General features: G+C 38.0%; 1 protein-coding gene across 6 annotated transcripts in view; it reads right to left on the reverse strand.

Moving 5' to 3' along the window:
* LOC145546416 (uncharacterized) overlaps positions 1-14,018 on the reverse strand; it is a 452,418-nt gene that overhangs the window by 76,833 nt on the left and 361,567 nt on the right. For 3 of the 6 annotated variants that reach the window (XR_014082925.1, XR_014082923.1, XR_014082924.1), the window contains one exon: positions 11,172-11,621. The exons of the other annotated variants lie outside the window; for them this stretch is intronic. The gene's annotated coding sequence lies outside the window, so the exon portion shown is untranslated. Of the gene's footprint in view, positions 1-11,171; positions 11,622-14,018 lie in introns of those variants that run through there. 6 annotated transcript variants of the gene reach the window in all.

Genomic DNA, 14,018 nt, shown 5'->3' on the forward strand with positions numbered 1-14,018 from the left:
TGCCTGAAAAGCACGTGCTGGACACATCTTGTACTGGACAACCCAATAGCATGCCTGAGTCATCATGCCTTGGCCTTCTACCCTCCTCATTACCTTTCACACCTCCTTGGGCAGAATATTCCTTCCAAGGGCATGCTTTTCAAATATGAACCAGCTAATCCATAGTGCATACCTTCAACCACTACCCTTATTGGGCTTTCACAATCCAAGCCACTATCCACCCGCCCTAATCACTCTAGGGCCAGGTACCAGACACCTAGAGACAGCCCCTATGTATCAGAGCCTACTGAAATTATTCAGACTGATCAATCCTAAACATGCTTGCCTTGGCTTGTCTATTTCTTTACTTGGAAACCACAGTAAAGGCTCTTGCCCACAGTTACTAGACCTCCCTCAGTCTCATAACAGACCCTGAGCTGCCCTGCATGTCCCCTCCCCTTGGGAACTGTGAATAATGAGCTATATTTTCAATGGTAATTGTTTCTTGATCTGTTGGCCTTATTGTACAGCAAATTTTCTATGAATACATTGTATTTTAAAACAATAAGAATGGAGTAGTGGGCTAGGTGATTTCTGTAGAATATTTTATTAAAGGATGCAAAGAAGAGGAGTGACTACAGGGGACAATTAAGGAAAGAACAGTCCAGGAAGGGGGACCAGCCAGTTCGAAGGCTCTTGGTGGTTTGTGCCAGGTGAGTTTGAGTAATCGTGAATATATCTAGGCTGAGTGAGCAGAATAGCCAAAGATGCTTGCTCCTTGGAAGAAAAACCATGACAAACCTAGAAAGTGTATTAGAAAGCAAAGACATCACTTGCCAACAAAGGTCCATATAGTCAAAGCTATGGTTTTTCCAGTAGTCATGTATAGATGTGAGAGCTGGACCATATATCTAGGCTGAGTGAGCAGAATAGCCAAAGATGCTTGCTCCTTGGAAGAAAAACCATGACAAACCTAGAAAGTGTATTAGAAAGCAAAGACATCACTTGCCAACAAAGGTCCATATAGTCAAAGCTATGGTTTTTCCAGTAGTCATATATGGATGTGAGAGCTGGACCGAAGACTGAGCACCGAAGAATTGATGCTTTCACACTCTAGTGCTGGAGAAGACTCTTGAGAGTCACTTGGACTGCAAGGTGATCAAACCAGTCAATGCTAAAGGAAATCAATCCTGAATATTCACTAGAAGGACTGATACTGAAGCTGAAGCTGCAGTACTTTGTCCACTCGATGTGAAGAGCTGACTCACTGGAAAAGACCCTGATGCTGGGAAAGATTGAGGGCAGGAGGAGAAGAGGGCAGCAGAGAATGAGATGGTTAGATAGCATCACTGACTCAATGGACATGAGTTTGAGGAAACTCCAGGAGATAGTGAAGGACAGGGAAGCCTGGCGTGCTGCAGTCCATGGGCGTTCAAAGAGTCACAACTGAATGACTGAACAACAAGGGAGACTAGGGATATAACTAGGGCTGAACCAGATGAAACTTATAGCTAATTTAAAATTTTTGGCTGTTACTTCTCATGACTAAAAATGACATTTCAAGGAAGTTTCAGGTGAGAGAAAGAAGATTCCAAAGAGCTGGTATAGAAGAAAATACAATGGAGAAAGGACACATTCTGTAGTTTTGAGGAGAGTCATCCTCCTATCAACATTTGGCTTGGAAGCTGCTCCATCAGTCAAACCCACAGAGACAGAACATAAAACTCATTCTCACAGTGCAGAGAGGAGAGATGAGACTCAGTCAAGGCTGCAAGTCAAATGAAGTGGCAGCCCTAGAGAAGGGTAAGTGGAAAGTAGAGAGAAGATCTTGGAGCAATACTGAGAAGAAAAATAGGCCATTAAGAACTTGTGGTTTTATTTCTTGTTTCTTCCTCAGGGGCGTAAATATACTAGGAAATTGAGTGTTGAATCATGGATAAATATTTGTTGAGAAAGACACAAAAGCTTGTACCATAAAACTGAGAATGTTTATCTAATTATCTCACAAAGCTCATCTACAAAGATGAGCACATTGAGGGTTAGGGCTTCAGCATATGAATTTGCAGGAGACACAGTTCAGTCCATAGCAGGGACCAAGTAGTGACTCCATGTGACCTCTGAGCCAAAGAAGTCCAAAATCTGTACTTGTCATGTTATGTTACAGCTCTCTCAAAAATCTCATTTTAACCTATTTTTATTTTTGTCCTTCAAGTAAACAATACAGATCAGCTAAGAAAACAGGTTAATTTGAAACTCTAGTTAACTTAAAATGAAAGATGTTTGGCATGTATGTAATCATCCAGTGTTCAAACACAATGTTTTTAAGGAATTCAGATAATATTTTCATTGAATAAATTTTTTTTTTCTACCAAAAAAACATGGAGAAGGATATTTGTAGTTTCACTGTAACCACATTTGTTTTTAAGTCAAACACTTGTAAAAAATGACAGTTTTTACAAACAATATCACTTCAGATCTATGGTGTTATTTATAATTTTTTATGACTTTGCTCCAACTACAGTCCAAGTCATGAGAAAGCTTATGTTTCCAGAACCCTGGGTAGCATGGATTTAGAGTAAAGTGTAGCAAGGAAAGCAAAGAGGCTGCTGCAGGCAACTTCTTTGTCTCTGAATTCCTGTAGGATTATGTCTATCACCTCTCCTCAGGCATGCATCACTTTAGCTCTAATATTAAAGGTATTTGTATGTGGCTGACAATTTCATGTCCCAGTAGGTAGAGGAAATGACCATCCAAAAGAGCTTATATTTGACCAAGGAGGAGGAATTGGCTGCTGAAGTGGATGTGACAGGAACCCAGGAAGAAAATGACCCTCTTATATATGTGCTGTCCTCATTTCTATGACAATCAGTTGCAAACACACTATCACAACACCCCTCAAAGCACATGGGTATTTGTCAGGTCATATTTCCTGATTTGAGTTTCAGAAAGCCTGAAAACTTGATCTCAAACTGTGTTCATTTCCCTTCTCAGTGTATTAGGCAGACTTCTTATACTCAAGAATCTAACCTAGTAACTTTCACAGATACTCAGTGAAAGCTTGTTGTGTTGAATAGATAATGAAAATTTAGACCTCATCACAAGGGGCATGAGAATAGAATCAACCCATCCTGTTTCCTCCTTGGAGGCAAGTGCAGTGTGAGAGAAGATGGCAGAGTTTCCGCTTAACTTTAATCTCCCTTTGCTTTGGACTAATACCTAAGGCAAAACAATCAACAAACATCTATTAATTATTGCAAGTAAACTAAAGATGAGAGCTAACATTTTCTGGCACCTAAACTAAGGCAATTTATTTGGCACTTCTGGTACATCACTCCATTTAAGCTTCAAAATAATTCTACACAAGAGGGAGAATTTATATTTTTCATGTTACAAAAGAAAAAGGGTAAAGTTGATGGAAGCTAAGCAGAGCTAGGATTGGGAACTAAGATTTTCTGACTTCAAAGCACACACTCCAAAGTTAAAAAGTATTCAGCTAAGTGCCCTGAAAGGATGTAAAAGCAATATTCATTTCTGAACCTCCCTGAAGCTCTATAGTCTAATTAGGCAGAATCACAGGCTCATCCAAACTTAAACTCAAGGATCTTAGAGAACATCTAATCTAACATGCTTGCTATACACAAGAGGAAACCAAAGTGTGGATTCAGGCAGTGCCTTGCCAGAAGCCACATAGCTAGCAAAGGGCAGAGTCAGTCTAGAAATAGGATCTCCTGACTCATGCTCAGCAAGGTGACATGCATTCTTTAATCTTTCATGGCATTTAGATGTACATTTGCCATGAATTAAAAGCATGATGGGATACAAAGATGGTGACACACGGGCCCTCTTTCTTTACCCTCTATAGTCAGGAAGAAAACAACATAACAAGTAATTATAATACAATGCTAGACTAGAGGAAGGACAGGGGGAGCTGGATTAGTGAGGGCATTTTTTAGGATTCTTGGCTCCGAGTGGGCTTAACTCAACCTGATCTACTTAGGCCAAAAGGAGCTGTAAATCTTTGCATGAGCCAGGAAATTTTCATGTTCAAAAGCATTGTCTTGGAATGCTTTCTCCTGTTCCATATTTTTGGCCAAGCCTTCCCAGAGCGATAGTCATCTTCCCCACAAAGGTTTTGCTTTATCTCTCCCTACTTCCCAAAGGCAAGCGGCCAAGCCTTTCTCTTGCCAACCTTCAGTCTTCAGTCTTACATAACTGATGAATTTTCTGTCTCCTCCACCAGTTTATGAGCTCTTCCAGAACAGAAACAGTATCTTGCTTATCTCTGAAATCCAGTACTTAGCATTTAGTAGACAAAATAAACTCTCATTAGATGCATTGTAAATGGTAGATGAATGATATTTTTTAATTTTGGCAGGACCTTCTTCTTATTTTAAGTTGACATACTACTGATTTACAATATGGTGTTAGTTTTGGGTATACAGCAAAGTGATTCAGTTATATATATTCTTTATCAGATTTTTTCCCTTATAGGTTACTACAAAATATTGAGTATAATTCCCTGTGCTAAGCAGTAGGTGCTCGTTGATTATGCATGTTATATATAGTAGTGTGTGTATGTTAATCCCAAACTCCTAATTTATCCCTCCCCGTGACTTTTCCTTTTGGTAACCCTAAGTTTGTTTTCTATGTTTGTGAATCTATTTCTATTGTGTCTTTAAGTTCATTTGTATAATATTCTTGATTGCATGTATAAGCAATATCATATGATATATGTCTTTGTCTGACTTACTTTACTTAGTATGACAATCTCTAGATCCATCCGTGTTGCTATAAAAGGCATTATTTCATTCTTTTTATGACTGAGTAATATTCTGTTGTGTAAATATACTACATCTTCTTTATCTATTCATCTGTTAATGGACATTTAGGTTGTTCCCATGTCTTGGCCATTGTAAATAGTGCTGCTATGGACTCTGGAGTGTAAGTATCTTTTTGAGTTATGCTTTTCCTCAGATATATGCCCAGAATAGAATTTCAGGATCATACAGTATTTTTAGTTTATTAAGGAATCTTCATACCATTCTCCATAGTGGCTACACCAATTTACATTCTCACCAACAGTGTAGAAAGGTTCCTATTTTCACCCACACACTCTCCAGTATTTACTATTTATAGACTTTTTGATGACTGTCATTCTGATTGGTGTGAGGTGATACCTCATTATAGTTTTGATTTATAATTCTCTAATAATTAGTGATGTTGAGCCATCTTTTCTCATGCATTTTTTTCTAGGTAGATGAGTTATTATAATGAGCCATTTTAATGTCTATCTTTAATTATTATATTGATTCCGTTAAAAACTGCCTTTTATCATCAGTTTTAAATCCTTTTTTTAGACACTGACTAAATTCCTGATGTATACTACTACTCTTGCTTCAAAGTCAAGGAATTAAATACTGTCTTTGAGACTTTCTGAGAGACCTGTGAAGGTCAATTCCCTATAAGAAACTGTCTCAAGCTAAAGGTCTACACACTCGTACAGAAAAGTCACAGGTTACTTTAAAATCACTGAAATGAACCCTGTCTCTTGGAATATGCTTCTCAAGACAAATTTCTTTTCCCAAAGTTGGAGACGCCACTTATATGTTCTAATACTTCTTTGTGAATACTCCCTGGCATAATTTAATTTATATTTTAATTTTATGGTTTATGAATTTGCTAATGGACAAAGACTTCATGATATTTTTGGAAAAATGGCTCATTTGCTACACTAGAGCATGAGCTTTGAGTTTCTGATTATTTTACATGGTTTGCTACAAAGACTAAACATCAATAAGTAAATAAACAAAATCTTCAACTCCCAAAATAATTGCCACTCATCTACTGGAGTTTGGCCCATGTTAAGCAGGGGCGACTCCAAACTCACCTATTGGAGTTTGGCCCATGTGAGAGTTGGACCATAAAGAAAGCTGAGCACTGAAGAATTGATGTTTTTGAATTGTGGTATTGGAGAAGACTCTTGAGAGTCACTTGGACTGCAAGGAGATAAAACCAGCCCATCCTAAAGGAGATCAGTCCTGAATATTCATTGGAAGAACTGATGCTGAAGTTAAAGCTCCAATACTTTGGCCACCTGATGCAAAGAACTGATTCATTTGAAAAGACCCTGAGGTTGGGAAAGATTGAAGGCAGGAGGAGAAGAGGACGACAGAAGATGTGATGGTTAGATGGCATCACCGGCTCAATGAACATGAATTTGAAGAGGCTCTGGGAGTTGGTGATGGACAGAGAAGCCTGGCTTGCTGCAGTCCATGGGGTCACAAAGAGTCGGACATGACTAAGCAACTGAACTGAACTGAACTGAAAGCAGGACACAGAAACTGTTGCTGTGTATGGTTTCCCACATGAAACTTATCCATATTCATAATGCTAGAAATTTTGTATAAATTTGTTTTCTGATGATTACATTGTCCTATGACACTGTTAAGACTAACTTTGAGGCAGTAGAAATAAATTATTGTAACTTCCATTTATACTTTCCAATTTGGAAAATCCCTGGGTAAAACAACAGGAAGAAGAGAGAACAGGAGTTGTCACACCAACATTTAAATCCTCTGGTGCTCAAGTGACACATGTCACTTTTGCTCCATTTGATAAGCCAGAAATGGTCATATAGCTACATCTAACCACAAAGGAACTAACATATCTAGAGTTGAATCAGATATCAGGGAAGAACTGTGATGTCTGCAACTCTAACTCTCATAAGGTAGACAAGCAACTTGAAAAAGTGTCCTTCAGAAATGTGGTTAATTAAAGATAAGATCCAGAATTCAAGAACAAAATAAACAAGAAAAAACTGTTATTCCTTTTATTCCTATTACAAGTTATTAATTAGTAAAGCAAACAATAAGCTCATAAACTCTTATGAGAAATCAAAATATATGAGACATCCAAATATATCATCAAGAGAACTTTGAGATCTGTGACCATGAACGATGATTCTTGCTGTTTATGGGTGTTATACCCAGGTACAATAGCCAGTGAGAGTAATACATACACAAGATGTATAAATTAATATCTAGTCCCAGTTAAATAACTAAACTATAAGACTACATAAAGCTCTCTCTCCATATACATATCTATGTGCATGTGTGTCCATATATATGTATATGCAACTAATAAAAATAATACACAGAATACAAAATAAATATGTGCATGAATAACACTACAAATATGAAGTTTGGACCAATTAAGAGTGCTATTCTTGAGAAACTGTTTTATATGGGATCCTCAGAAATATGCCAGTTTGCTGTGCACTAGGTATTTGCCCATAATGATAAGACAACCACATGGCTAGAATACTTGGGCAAGGGTTGACAGAAGTGGTAGGGTACAGAATGCCACAAGAATGACAAAGGCAAACTCAGACACCCAGTAGAAGGTACGTTTTGCTTAGATTGTTTTATCAACTACGGTATTTCTCTGTAGAGAAATTTGAGAGACTTGGAAAGCATGTGTCCCCCTCTGCTAAGTTGCTGCTAAGTCACTTCAGTCGTGTCCGACTCTATGTGACCCCATAGATGGCAGCCTACCAGGCTCCCCCGTCCCTGGGATTCTCCAGGCAAGAATACTGGAGTGGGTTGCCATTTCCTTCTCCAGGAAATGTCCCCCTCTAGGAATATGCAAATAAGCATCTTTGGTCATTTAAGAAATATTTAATTCTTGAAACTTTTCATCAACTATATTACTCTCAAGTTGTGAATATAACACTGTTGAAATGCCAAAGTCAACATGAGTATCGTATATTTCTGAGTTTTGATGATTTTGCCATCACTTTTTCCCCTCCTCCCCCTGAAAATGAGCTAACCAGGTTGCTGTATGATAATATTGAAAAATGAAAAGAAAGTTGATATCTCAGGAAGTAAGTGGATCCTCACTGATGAAAAGAAATAGGGAAGGAGAGTGATGGTGGTAGAGGAGCAGGAGAAATTTAAGTGTGTCATGAAAGTCCCAACACTGAACACTTAAATTCACTAAGATTCTCATCAAGCAGGTTTGAATTTTTATAATCTCGGTGGCAACCTGCAAAGTACAAAGGGAAGGAGAGAGGAAGAGAGGAAGGAAGGAAGAAAGGAAAGAAGGAAGGGAAAGGGAGAGAGGAAGAAAGAAAAGAAAATGACACCTAGTAGATTTTGGCAGATTTATTCTAAGATTGAACCTCCTCAAATTGTTTTCAATGATGACAGGGGATCAAATACATGGTAATAAGAACATGACAATATGTAACAGAAAATTATCTAAATTGTTTCCTCTCATTTCTATTATTTTCATTAGGGTGAAAGGATCGAAGATTTATTCATGCAACTGGAAATAAGCTTAAGCATTTCATAAACATTTTTAAATATGTTCTTTTCCACCCTCTTGATTTCCTTTTAACTAGATTCACAAGGACAAAATGTTACCAGCTTGACTAACCACTTGGATTCTTACTGATTGGAGTCGCTGTTAATTTCTAAAGTTGAAACTAATGAACAATACGATTTTCTTCATGGACCCAGCAATTTGCCATATAAGGCAAGTAACCACATTTTCATTGTTTAAAGGTTTATGAACATAGGCAATATTAATTATAAAGACAAAATCAATTATTTTGGAAAAATTTTCAGTTATATTTAGTGCTGATGGTGATTGCAGCCATGAAATTAAAAGACGCTTATTCCTTGGAAAGAAGGTTATGACCAACCTAGACAGCATATTTAAAAGCAGAGACATTATTTTGCCAATAAAGGTTCGTCTAGTCAAGGCTATGGTTTTTCCAGTGGTCATGTATGGATGTGAGAGTTGGACTGTGAAGAAAGCTGAGCGCTGAAAAATTGATGCTTTTGAACTGTGGTGTTGGAGAAGACTCTTGAGAGTCCCTTGGACTGCAAGGAGATCCAACCAGTCCATCCTAAAAGAGATCAGTCCTGGTTGTTCATTGGAAGGACTGATATTGAAGCTGAAACTCCAATACTTTGGCCACCTCATGCAAAGAGTTGACTCATTGGAAAAGACTCTAATGCTGGGAAGGATTGGGGGCAGAAGGAGAAGGGGACGACAGAGGATGAGGTGGTTGGATGGCATCACCGACTCGATGGACATGGGTTTAGGTAAACTCCGGGAGTTGGTGATGGACAGGGAGGCCTGGCGTGCTGCGGTTCATGGGGTCACAAAGAGTTGAACATGACTGAGCGACTGAACTGAAAGACTCTTTACTTCCTTCATACATGTCTTATAAGAAGCTGCTTAATAAATAGAGGGGTGGTATAGAGCCAAAAATTTCAGAACACAAAACCAGCAAAACTGTAAGTTTCTTGTTCCCACAGTGTTTGTGGTTATTACTCCTAATTTTAGAAGTTTCAGTCTCATGAGCATGAAGTATGCTATTTTCTGTAAAGTACCAAAGAACAGAATAAAGGTTTTTCTCTTAATTTTGCAAGACTGCCTTAAGAAATCAAGGGAAACCCATTGGCTCAGCAAATAGAAACATCATTTTCTGTACTTAACACCTTGTGGATGGTGGGAAGATAAGCCTCTCAGAGTAGAAAGAAACATTTGATGACATAATCTATTTTCTTCCTTATTGGAAAACTGATCTTTCAGGCTGGAACAGGTTTTGTTAATCTGCTTTGTTTTTTAAACAAACCAGCATAGTGTATTTTTATATCCATATTTGGATAGACTTTATAAATTTGAAACCTTTTTGTACATAAAGTCAGCACAAATAATACCTCAAATGAATGGTAGGAGATGGAAACTGGAAATCAAATAATTTTTATTGAATTTATTTTCTTTTATCAACCATCAGGATGACTGCCATTCACATCACAAGAAATCTAGCTAGCACTTCTTAGCTAATATCTAACCAAGGCACCAATCTAAGAAGGGTCAAAGGCTCTTGGTGGTAGAAGAAATCCTAGAGATTAACAAATACAGCCCCCACCACTAACTAAAGTCTCTCTGTGCACAATGCATGAACCACTTGTATCAGAATCTGCTGAGGTGCATACTAAAAAGCATACCCTATATCAGACCTATTCAAGTATAGTCTACACCATCAGCATGCTCTCTAACATTGGAGAACAAATTTAATTATCTTTCACATGTCAGCTCTTCGAATATTAAGGAATATTGTCTTGCTGCTGAAATATTTTTTTCTAAATACTCTGTGTCCAGGTATAGTTAAATATCTGATAGAAAATATGCAGATGATCATTATTTCTCAAATCAGATTTAAAATGGAAGAAAGAAATTAGTCTCAGCAGAGTTATTAATCAGAATTTATCAATTCTTGTTTCTAAGGAAACGAAAACTAAAATTAGACACTGCATTCAAAACACTTAGCCCAGTGTCTGACACCCAAGTCCAAGTAATAACAGTGGTATCAGTAGAAACTGCTGCAGTGGTGATGACAGTGAACACGGAGGTGATGGTGTTACTGTACTGCTCTGCAGACTCACTGTTGCCTGCCTGTCTGCCTGCCTCCCTCCCTAACTTCATCCTTCCTTCCTTCTTTTCTCCCTTTACATATATTTTGTAATTTATTCTTAAGTGTTTATCAAAGCGATATATGTGCATGGTAACAAATCAAACAATAGCTCTAATTTTTTTAAAACAACAAAATTCCTTTTGCATATTCCACCAAACAAAGCTTAGTTATGCAATGGTATGATCTTTTAGTATTTGTTTTAACTCTACTGATAATTTTTTGTAATAGTAAGTAACATGTTAGTAACTACACTTCTTGACTTATCAGCTTGCTGCTGCTGCTGCTGCTGCTGCTAAGTCGCTTCAGTCGTGTCTGACCCTGTGCGACCCCATAGACAGCAGCTCACCAGGCTCCGCCGTCCCTGGGATTCTCCAGGCAAGAACAGTGGAGTGGGTTGCCATTTCCTTCTCCGGACTTATCAGCTTAGGAGCACAACTACTGACTCTACAAAATGATGAATTAGCTACCTAAACTTCCACTTTCTCCCTTCACTTCTTCCCAAAGGTAAATAAATATATTATTTATATTATTTTCCCAGTTCTTCAAGTGATCAACTCTGTAACCTTAGACCTATATCTCAATTTCTTGTTCCACCAACTTTTGACAGTGTCTCTTGGTGTTCTGACTATATCAAATGAGGATTTTTAGCAGCAAACTGTTTGTTCTTTTACTTTCATGCCCCCTTTAATTCAGTCACTTTTACCTGTGCATCGTCCATAGTTCAGTTCAGTTCAGTGGCTCAGTCGTGTCCGATTCTTTACAACCCCACGGACTGAAGCACGCCAGGCCTCCCTGTCCATTGCCAACTCCTGGAGCTTACTCAAATTCATGTCCATTGAGTCAGTGATGCCATCCAACCATCTCATCCTCTGTCGTCCCCTTCTCCTCCTGCCTTCAATCTTTCCCAGCATCAAGGTCTTTTCAAATGAGTCAGTTCTTCACATCAAGTGGACAAAGTATTGGAGTTTCAGCTTCAGCATCAGTCCTTCCAGTGAATATTCAGTACTGATTTCCTTTAGGATGGATTGGTTGGATCTCCTTGCAGTCCAAGGGACTCTCAAGAGTCTTCTCCAACACCACAGTTCAAAAGCATCAATTCTTCAGCGCTCAGCTTTCTTTATGGTCGAACACTCACATCCACATCGTCTCACATCTCATATTGTCCATAAATTGACCATAAAAGGAAAAAAACAATGAACAGCATTTAGTAAATATCGCATATTATGTTTTCTTTTCTATACGTTGGGCTCTTGGTTCTAATGGATGGACTATTCTGTATTATTCAAATTATGTATGATTTGGGTAATTTTTTTTTTTTTTTGCTGGAAAAAGTATCTAGTCAGGTTTCCTAAATCTAGACAAATGCTTGTCTAAGAGGGTTTTATTTACAGGTATTGAGATTCACGCTAGAATAGTTAGCTTTCCCCAAATATTTGCTTCAGTTTTGTTAAAGTCCCCTGCCCTACTTCATTAATTGGCAACAATCTGTGCTTACCTTGTTCCTGGTAGCACAGCTGACAAGTTTTGAACACTGGCAATTGACACCAGCACCTACTCTTCTCACTGCTACCCTATGCCATCTTCCCCCAAACTCAGAATATATGAAAAATATTTGATGAGGTGTTACTATTTGTGATTGGAAACAAACTGAAAATTCCAATATTATGTGGAAACACAGAACTTTAGCATTTGTAGAGATCAAACTCAGAAAAAAAAAAGAAAGAAAAACATGAGTGGTCCAAATTTTGTCCAAGTATCTAACTCCACCACAGTTTTCAGAAGCATAGTAGAGGAAGGTAGTTCCATGAGGTTGATGCAATTTTCCCATTAATGGATCACCAATGTGTCTTTCCAATTTCAGCCTACTTTTTCCTGGTGGTAATCCTTTAAAATTTAGCTAAGAATTGCTGGGAGCTGCACTGACTGGCCCTCACCTCTTCTGATATCTGTTTATGCTCCCCTATCCTATTTCCTGTCTCCCAGGAATCTGTGGAAAACCCTATTCACTAGTCATACCCACACCTGTATGTGTGCATGCTAAGTCACTTCTGTCGTGTCCGACTCTGTGTGACCCTATGGACTGTAGCCCACCAGGCTCCTCTGTCCATGGGATTCTGCAGGCAAGAATACTGGAGTGGGCTGCTGTGCCCTCCTCCAGACCCATGCCTATATACTTTTCCTAATTCTCTTTGATACTATGGAGAGGGGCTCAGAAGGAATGAGGGACTTATTTCTGAATAAAGTATATAACACTCTTGGGATATTTGAAGATGCTCTCAAAGTTTGATCCAGTTCTAAGAAACATTGACATTCTGCCAATGAATGCCTTCCTTAGACTTTATTTTCCCTTTCTGAAATATTGGGGAAAAAAAAAAATCTCTATTTGGACAACAAATTCTCATCTAGCCTTTGTACTGTTGTCACCATAAACATCTAGTTGTAACTAGATATTTAAAAGAAGAAAAGATTTTGTTTTTGTATCAACATACTTTTCCTAATACCTATATATGGTTTCCTTGACTGCTAGATAAATCACATCTAAATTTTATTCCAGACTCAAAATGAGCTGCAAATTGAAGTTTACAAGTGATATTTCACTCATAGCCATTCCACCACTATTTTTTACAAAGACATACATCTGCATAAAAATACTCCTAAAGTAGTTGCTGCTATAGCAACTGAGTGTTCCTTCCAGCTCAGGATGCCTAAGGGTACAAACTGCAAAACTGACAATTCTCTTGGTAGTTCCTGACTGTATCAAAGCTGAAAGATACTTTTTTTTTTTCCTTAAAAGGATGTTTCTTCCCAAGGTCACAGATCCCAGAGTCAGATTTGAATCCTGCATCATGCTCTGAATTAAGCAAACATCTCAAATAGTACTTGTATTTTCAGCTTCCATGATGCTTCTGAACTGGTATAATTAAGTTTTTATTTCATTTCTCATTCTTCTACAGTTGATTTGATAACAGCTTTCCCTATAAGCAGTTTATCCAAGAGAATCATGGAGGAAGGACAGAAATCAGACCATTGTTAAGAATTATCATACCAGCTATTATTTTTGAGTGCCTGATAGATGTTAGGCGGATTGTTAAGCTCTTTGCATTGCATTATCTCATTATATCTTTATGTACACCTTATCAGGTAGATGAGAAAGAAAGATTTCTGAAGTCCATTAAGCCTAACTTCCCATACCATTAGGTGAAAACCTACATCACAGTGTGAGGTATTTTACGCCCAGATATTTCAGCTGCAGGATCAGTATCTACAAAGCCCAGAGGCCAGAAGTCCCTGGAGAAGATGATCTTTCTTGAGAAGGAGCAAATAAACTGGTTTTCCCAACTCTGGACATTCATTTAATTGGGAACATATCCAATTCAGATATGTGCATTTTAGATGCAGATGTATGTGTATATATACATACATATATGTGTGGACATGTATATGTGTATTTTTTCTTTATCCATTCTTCATCAATGGACATCTAGGTTGTTTCCATATCTCAGCTATTGTGACTAATATTAATACTAAACATAGGACTGCAGATATGTCT

Source organism: Giraffa tippelskirchi, chromosome 1, assembly GCF_054371585.1.
Source record: "Giraffa tippelskirchi isolate mGirTip1 chromosome 1, T2T-mGirTip1v1.2.pri, whole genome shotgun sequence".
Taxonomy (NCBI): domain Eukaryota; kingdom Metazoa; phylum Chordata; class Mammalia; order Artiodactyla; family Giraffidae; genus Giraffa; species Giraffa tippelskirchi.